This window comes from Mustela nivalis (genome assembly GCF_964662115.1).
Source record: "Mustela nivalis genome assembly, chromosome: 3".
NCBI classification, from domain to species: Eukaryota; Metazoa; Chordata; class Mammalia; order Carnivora; family Mustelidae; genus Mustela; species Mustela nivalis.
The window spans coordinates 157,095,970-157,104,577 of record NC_139022.1 but is presented as its reverse complement, the minus strand read 5'-3'; the positions used below and the strand labels follow the sequence as shown (position 1 = coordinate 157,104,577).

The 8,608-nt window shown below is 34.7% G+C and overlaps 1 long non-coding RNA gene across 1 annotated transcript in view; it reads right to left on the bottom strand.

Annotated features, from left to right (window-relative positions):
• Positions 1 to 2,696: 2,696 nt before the first annotated feature.
• The window catches only part of LOC309861521, a 91,236-nt gene continuing 85,324 nt past the window's right edge, over positions 2,697 to 8,608 (bottom strand). The window contains exon 4 of the long non-coding RNA XR_014309976.1: positions 2,697 to 2,748. This is a non-coding gene — a long non-coding RNA (uncharacterized lncRNA). The remainder of the gene's footprint in view (positions 2,749 to 8,608) is intronic.

The following is an 8,608-nucleotide window of genomic DNA, read 5'->3' as shown; positions in this document are numbered from 1 at the left end:
CCAATGACCATGCACCACCCCCTCCAGCACTATCATCATCTTCTTGAAGAGGTGATTTCAGTCTTTGGTACTTGGCTGTGGATACCAAGTAGTTTAACGGAATATATCACAGCCTGATAAGAAAAGTGCAGAGGTGAACTTCATAGGCAAATGACCCTCTCCTGTCAGGTGAGGCCAAACAGTATCATGTTCCACTGCACTGATGAAAATTTCACAATAACTTCAGAAGACATTAGGAATGGGTTGAGTCATCTCTTGGCACACGGTAGTATTGAAAATTATTCCCACTCTCCTTAGTCCATTAAAAATATTAAGCATAAGAATTTATGCCTAGTGTTTGACCTGTATGTATGTGATGCTAACTTTAAAATAGTGGTATTTAACCCTGAAATTTTAATGAGAAATGTCTCACTTTAAAGGGGGAACAATTTACCTCATAACTATAACGGATAGTTTAATAACAGAAGAGGATCACTTGGCAAGAAAGCAGCTTTTGTTCTTCTTGCCCTGTATCCTGAGAGAGAGAAAAAGAATGTTTTTTCTACAAATATGTTGAATTTTTTCCTTTACCAAGGAATTCATTTTGAGGCAGGTTTAGCTCACTCTAAGGAAAATGCTTCAGTATCATTTCCAGGAAACACGTTCCAGAAGGTGATGTGAGTCTTTTATGTGGCGGTACTACAGGAACTGTCCTATAATCTGGGCCCCTGTTTATCTGCATTGACTGAAGACAGTGGCTTTGATTTTTTTTCCACTGTCTCTCGCTCAGTCCCCTCTGCCCCCTGTAGATGCATAGCTCTTTAACTGTTTTGGATGTCTGCCTGTTTCCATGATTGACAGGTTGATAAAAGCACTGGTTTGTCAATGGGTCTTAAGTTCTCTGGGCCACACGTTTTTTACTGGCAAAGTGAATGCATCTATTTTAGATGTCTCCTGAGGCTCTAACAGTTGATGATATATTACAGATAAAATTAGTGTCATAATATGAATCATAAGCATACATACTGGTTTTTGATTATTCTGGATACCAACCCTGCTTAGTAGAATAAATCTCAAAATAAGAACTAAAAAGGCAAAACATAAGCATAAGAATGTGTAGGAAGAGCAGACTCCAGGACACATCTGTCTTCACTTTAATGAACTTACCGTCACGGACTCAGGGAAATTTTAAGTAATTTTTTCTAATTCCATAAAAATAAATGAAATATAACAAAGAAGCTGTTCATGAGTCTGAACCCTAACCTTACCCAGAAAAGCAATACATAAACGTGTGTACTGTATATCTATCTCCCGTAAGAGTCTTCAGATAGTAGCTTAATTAAAGTAAACATTATCCTATTCTTACTTTATAAATGTTTAGTGTACTGTTGAATCTTAATAAATATTTAATAATATTAGGAACCAACAGAGTGACAAAGTCATTTTCCTTTTATAGATACAGCTTTTTAACTGAAGTAAAGGAACTTTATCTATAAAGGCCAAATGTTCTATAAGAGAGTACTCAGAACCCATAATCTTGAAGAGACCTCCTAGCAGTATCTACATTAGCATTTAAATGGGGCGATATTTTTTTTCAAACCAGTACCTCTGTCGAAATAATATGGTAGATTAACACAAAACAATCTGTTGAGCTATGATGTGACATTTTTCAATAAAACACATAAAATGCTTCTAAAAGTTGCCCAGAATAGATTTAATCCATTTCTTGTATTCGATTTTAATTCCAACTAAACTTTCTATTTCTCACTCAAGGAAAATCCCGTCAGAGCTCTTCTCATTTAGAACTAGTAAAACTGACATGTATCTCTACTTCTATATAAGACTGCATATTTATGTAACTATAAATCAATCTGTGCAGCCTTTTTAACTGAAATTGGTATTAGAAGGAGGGAGGGTTGAAGACTAAAATCAGATACACTTTTGACAATGAGCTTTAAGCTTTCTATGGAAAACTAAAGTGACCTATTTCTTTATTTGTAGTTTTTGTGTACAAATGTTATTCGAAACCCTCACCTTATTGACTCTCTTCCCTAGCTGTTCTAGCTAGCTGGAATTGCATACATTTATTCTGAGGCTTAAGCCAGAGTTTGGGTTGCCTTTGTGTATCTTGTGTACTATGAAGTAGGAAAAGTTCCTTCATGACTGAGGAAGGGTGTGCTTGTATGCAAAAGAGAGCGTCCAGCAGCACCTGGATGGCACAGTTTGTTGGGTGGTCAAATCTTGGCTTCAGCTCAGGTCATGATCTCAGGGTCCTAGGATGGAACCCCAGATTGGTCTTTGTGCTCAGGTCAGAGTCTGCTTAAGATTCCCTCTCCCTCTCTCCCTCCCTCTCATTCTCTCTCACATAAATAAATCAAGAAAAGGGAAGGAAAGGAAAGGAAAGAAAAGAAAAGGAGCACTGCACCTTTATATTTTCCTCCTTTGCCTATGTGTTATTCTATTTCCTGAAATTTGAAATTTTTTGAATAACAAATTTTATAATTCTGAAACTTGGGGGGACTAAATAGATTAAATATATAGGAAAATAGATATGGCTATAATTACTGCATTTATTTCTTTCAAATAAAAATGTAAACTCTCCTAAGTCGAAAGCATATAAATATCTTCAGTGATCTAATTTTGAAGACATATAGTAATTTCAAGGCCATACCATCCAAACGGTGAGCTAAGAAAATAGAATTATCTCGTGTCATTACCAGCATTAATGCTTGTTCAAAGTGAGATTTACTCCGGGTTGGTTGAGGTTGCCTGTTTAACATAAAATGAGAATTTTAAAATTATGCTCAGATGGATTGAATATAGATAAATATATTTAATTTTTTATTTTAGTTTTTATGTGTTTTTAGTATTTAAATGTATTTTTTAGAAGTTTATTTTTAGTTCAGTATTTTTGAAAATGCAAAAGTGTTTCAATTCAAAGCACTGTGGAGAATTCCAGCATAGCATTAAAATCTATTGTGGTTCTCTGTTCAGAATATCAGAACAAAACTTAATTTTAACCTTGTCTTCTCCAAGATTATAAACTCAAATTAGGTATAAAAATGACTTGGTTTTGTTTACTCGCTTGTTAGCACCTAATAATCCTAATGCCTACTCCCTACTTTCAAGATAGACTACCTGCTCAGTTCAGAAGAGCCTGGGCTAGACAATGCATATACTTGAATGATAGCAAGTAATGAACCCTTGTCTGTGTTTAGGGATAAATTATCATTGGTTCAGTAGACTACACTTAGTCATTTTGACACTTTAACAAAGAAAGTATGCATTTTATAGTGTATCATATTTATTTAAATGTCTTAGCAACTATACATAAACAAGTGATCAACACACACAAACTTAATACTAAGTGCTTAGTATTTTTTTTTTTTAATCTTGTGCCTAGATCCTGTACATGTTAAATCATTAAACAAAGAGTCCAATCAACTGAGGTAGCTCCAATGCCTTGGTAGCCTATTTAAGCGAACCAAAACCTAACCTATAGTCAATTCTGTAAATGCACTTATATATGAGAAAATGGAATTTAAGAACAACCAACCACAAATACCATACTAGTTTTCCCCAAACAAGACAACTACATCAGCTATAGCCAATCAAATAATTTCCTTGTTCTGTTTCCAGCTATGCCATATAAAAAGATTTCCCCTAACCACTTTCAGTTAGGCACTGCCAGATTCAAATGGATGAAATCAAGTAAACTCTTGAAAATTTTAATATACTTTAGTGAATCTTGTGACGCAAAAAATATTAAAAGGGAGAAATTGGGTCAGACCAAAGTATAGATCTGGTTTTTCAAAACCAATGCATATAATACAAGGAGAATATGGACATATGGAGTAGAAAGAGCATGCTTATCTGGCTCAAAAGACCAAACTAATATATTCAGACATTATTCTCATTTTTTTTTAAGATTTTTTATTTATTTATCTGACAGAGATCACAAGTAGGCAGAGAGGCAGGCAGAGAGAGGAGGAAGCAGACTCCCTGCTGAGCAGAGAGCCGGATGTGGGGTTTGATTCCAGGACCCTGAGGTCATGACCAGAGCAGAAGGCAGAGGCTTTAACCCACTGAGACACCCAGGTGCCCCTTCAGATCATATTCTAAATAATTTGAACTTTGGCTTAGTAGCACTCATATAAGAAACCTGTCTAGCCAGTTCTGCTGTTTTCTAGACAACTGCAGATAAACTCCAAAATACAAAATCCCCTTTGCCACTGTGATTATAGAGGATATTGATGATACTATACAAAAAGTATCATGGTTCTCATGTTACTATCCAGGGCAGATTGAGAACAGCTTAGATTCAATCATGGAATTATTACTATATCAATAAAGAATTATTCTAAAGATATTACTCCCCCCCCAAAAAAAAAGATATTACTCCCATTTTAGTGAGGAAGACAGATTACAGACAGAACAATATGTTGATTTCAGATGAGAAAAAGAGCAGAGTTGCAGAGTCTTATGAGAAGAATACAAGCCATCCTAATGTGGCAAATACAATTTTATTTTCCTCAAACCATTTCATTTTTCCACTAGTCATATCAGAAGACTACACTACCAATCACCTCATACTTCTAGGTGTGACTTTGTTTTGGTCAAAGGAGTAAGACATTTTAAACTGTTCTTTGAAATGTCTCCATTTTCTTGCATAAAGTATAGACCTCAGTTTTCGTTGATGAATTCAAAGAACTGTGATATGACAAAAACATACAATGGAAGAAGCAAGGATACCTGTATCATTACCTGGATTCTACAGGTTTCAAGAATCAGATGGACCAGATACTTTGTACGTCTTTCATTCTTTGCTTTCCTAAGTTTGAGATTTTATTCCAGTTATTTTTGTCCTTGCTCCATTCTTGTATATTTAGGGTGTGTGTGTGTATGTTTGTGTGTGTATGCAAAAACCTGTCTACAATTATTCATAGGTTACTTTTCTGAAAAGAGAACTATCTGGACTTGATGGAGAAAGCTTTGGATAACCTGGAGATTGGGGATTTTCTCTGTGGAGACTGGATTATGGAACTCTGTGTTGTCATTCTTAATGCAAAAGTGAGGGCATACTATGTATAGGGAGAAAGATGGAATGCAATATTCGGAAGCTAACATGACCAAGATGCCCAGAAGAGCCAACTGACCCCCCATTAAACTATGATATTAACAAGAAATGGTTTTAAGCCACTGTGCTTTTGTGGTTATTAGAGCAATTATCATGAATTGCTCTTATTTATTGCCCTTATTAACACACAAAAAAATACTGAAGGCATTATTTCAAAAATGGTGGTTAAAGCAAAATAACCCCTTTTAAAAAGTATGACTAAAGTATGTAATTATTGTAAACTTTGAGTATTTGGAGACTTACAATTTTCTATCCATAGTAATATGGATGCTAATTAAAGGGTATGGTCAGCCAAGAGCATGTTGATGTGGACATGAATAGTATGAATTAGACATAAGAGGATCAGTAACAGAAGAAGATAAATTTAAAACAAAAGAGAACAGAGAGAGAATTAGTGCAGGGTTTTAAAAATGCCTGAGTTAGGAGGAAATTAAAAATTAGTTGAACCCCAATGGATTATCACTTAGATTTTTGTGCATATGTAATTGTTTTCTTAGTAAAATATCTAGGTCATACCACTATGTTTAGTTTGAAATTTTTTGTCTTAATTTATAGAAAATGTATATGCATTGTATTCTACAGTGTAACTTCCACTGTTCTCTATTTTAACACTTTCATTAACCTCACCATAAGAAGTATTATTAGTTATCATCTGGTAGACCACATCTGACATTCGCAGTTAAGATGTAATATAGCCAAATTGAGCAAAAGATTGAAAACAATACTGGGCATGGTCTAGCCTAAGACAGATTATTGCTTACTGTGCATTTTTCTCTAGGACATTCAAAGATTATTGAGAGAAATAATATAATATCATTGGTGTAGAATCATGCTTATGGTTACCACTACTGTGGTAAGTTATCACATGATAACTTCTGTTATCATAACTTTAAAAAAAAATGTGTTAGGAGAATATCCCTTGAACTGGTGCTCCTTAGGATTAAATATACCACAGACATAAATTATTTTCTTTGAAGTACATTTCTCTATTTCTTGCTTTGCATTATTTTTTTTCAGTGAAATACCAAGAATGCCTAAGCCATGTTAAAATGAATAGTTTGTTCCTATGTGATATGCTCACCAACAGAAAGTAAAACACAGGCAAAAAAAAAAAAAAAAAAAAAAAATTTATACTCTTCCCGCTCTCTTTTCTAGCAGCATCAGTGGTTCTGATAACGAGCAGCTCTATTTTTCTCTATGATAATAACATCTTTCTTTGACATTGTCTCATCCACAAACTCCCATTATTATCCAGGCTGCATGCTGTAAATATTTTACCAAATCTTCCTTTGGAGCATTGGGAATACACTCATTTTATTGTCTAAGAAAATACACAAAACCAGAATAAACAAAGCTACCCACAGTATCGGAACTGAGGTCAGGATCATTTGGCTAATACTATGTCAATGGCAAGTGGAAAGCTAATTCAGGGTTCTGTCCTTCTATCCCTATAAACAACCCATTCCTTTGAGTTGTGAAGCTTTGCTTTGTTCCCATATATTTAGGGTTGGGACAGAGTGGGGGTAGGCAAAAGATCAGTTCATTGTAATTATCTTTAGAGGAAAAAGAAAACAGAAAATTAAGTTAAATATTAAAGTAATTAACAACAAAATTATTGCTTTCAACTCTGAGATCATTCTTTCTATGTAATTTGAATAGCTTATAAACAAAATTGCTTAACTGAAAATGTAGCTTTGGATATTTTGATTCCTCATTTGATTCACAGTGACCAAATTTTCATTGTTTGTAGCCAGGAAATTTGTGCCCACCACCATAATTTATGAAGTATAAAATTAAGACATGCTCTTAATTTGCATTCTTATATTTTCTCAAGCAATATAATATCCTCCAAAGATGCTATTCCTCATTCCTTATCATTTTGCCTTGTATGTAAGGGAGTCAAATGCACAATGGGGAAAAAAACTACCATGAAGTTGAGGCCATTACCAATTACTCAGTTATTGTATTTGTTTTCATAGCAGTTTGACTAGTCCAATCCTGGACTTCCTTGAGAAGCAGAAGTTTTTAGAAATTAAAATTTGGTATATGATAGCATAATTTTATCACAAGATATATTTTTTAACTAGCCTCAGGATTAAAAAAAATGGATAAATGAGTTTCTATTGGTGATTCAATGTGTCATTTGGTTAAAGAAAAAAATATATAATATTTTAAAGCCCATAAAAAACAAATGTCTATTTTTTGAAAATCTTATTTAAAAGTTGCGATGAAAGTATCTATCAATATAATTCACATAAACTAAATTCCATAAGGCTAAGTAGGAATGGGGTCTCTTGTAGCTCACTGCCATATTTCCAATAAGAAAACTAATGGTACAAAATAGATGCCTGATGACATATCAGATAAAGGGCTAGTATCTAAAATCTCAAACTCAACACCCAAAGAACAAATAATCTAGTCAAGAAATGGGCAGAAGACATGAACCAAACATTTCTCCAAAGAAGACATCCAGATGGCCAACAGACACATGAAAAAATATTCAACATCACTTGGCATCAGGGAAACACAAATCAAAACCACAATGAGGTACCACCTCACACCAGGCAGAATGGCTAAAATTAACAACTCAGGAGATATCGGTTGTTGGCAAGGATGTAGAGAAAGGAGAACCTTCTTACACTGTTGATGTGAATGCAAGCTGGTGCAACCACTCTGGAAAACAATATGGAGGTTCCTCAAAAAGTTGAAAATAGAGCTACCCAACAGCCCAGCAATTGCAATACTGGGTATTTATGCCAAAGATACAAATGCAGTGATCCAGAGGGTCACCTGCATCCAATGTTTATAGCACAATGTCCACAACAGCCAAACTATGGAAAGAGGCAAGATGTCCACTGACAGAAGAATGGATAAAGAAGATGTGAGATACACACACACACACACACACACACATACACACACACAGGAATATTATGAAGCCATCAAAAATGAAATCTTGCCATTTGCCATGGCATGGATGAACTAGAGGGTGTTATGCTAAGCAAAATAGGCCAATCAGAGAAAGACAAATATCAGATGATTTCACTCATATGTGGAATTTAAGAAACAAAACAGAGGATCATAGAGGAAGAGAGGAAAAAATAAAACAAGATGAAATTAGAGAGGGAGAAAAACCATAAGAGACTCTTGATCAGAGGAAACAAACTGAGGGTGGCTGGAGAGGAGGGACGTGGGAGGTCGGGGTAACTGGGTTATGGACATTAAGGAGGGCACTTGGTGTAATGAGCACGAGTATTCTAAGACTGATGAATCACTGACCTCTACCCCTGAAACAAACAATACATTCTGTTAATTAATTGAATTTAAATTTAAAAAATAAAAATAAGGCCAAAAAAAAAGAAAGAAAAAACAAAAATAGATGCCTGATAAATAAATGCCATTTAAATTTTAACTGACTTGATGGATAATATGAGAGAGCAATGGGCTCAGATTTCTATAAATTCAGACCTGTGTACTACCTTTTCACAAACT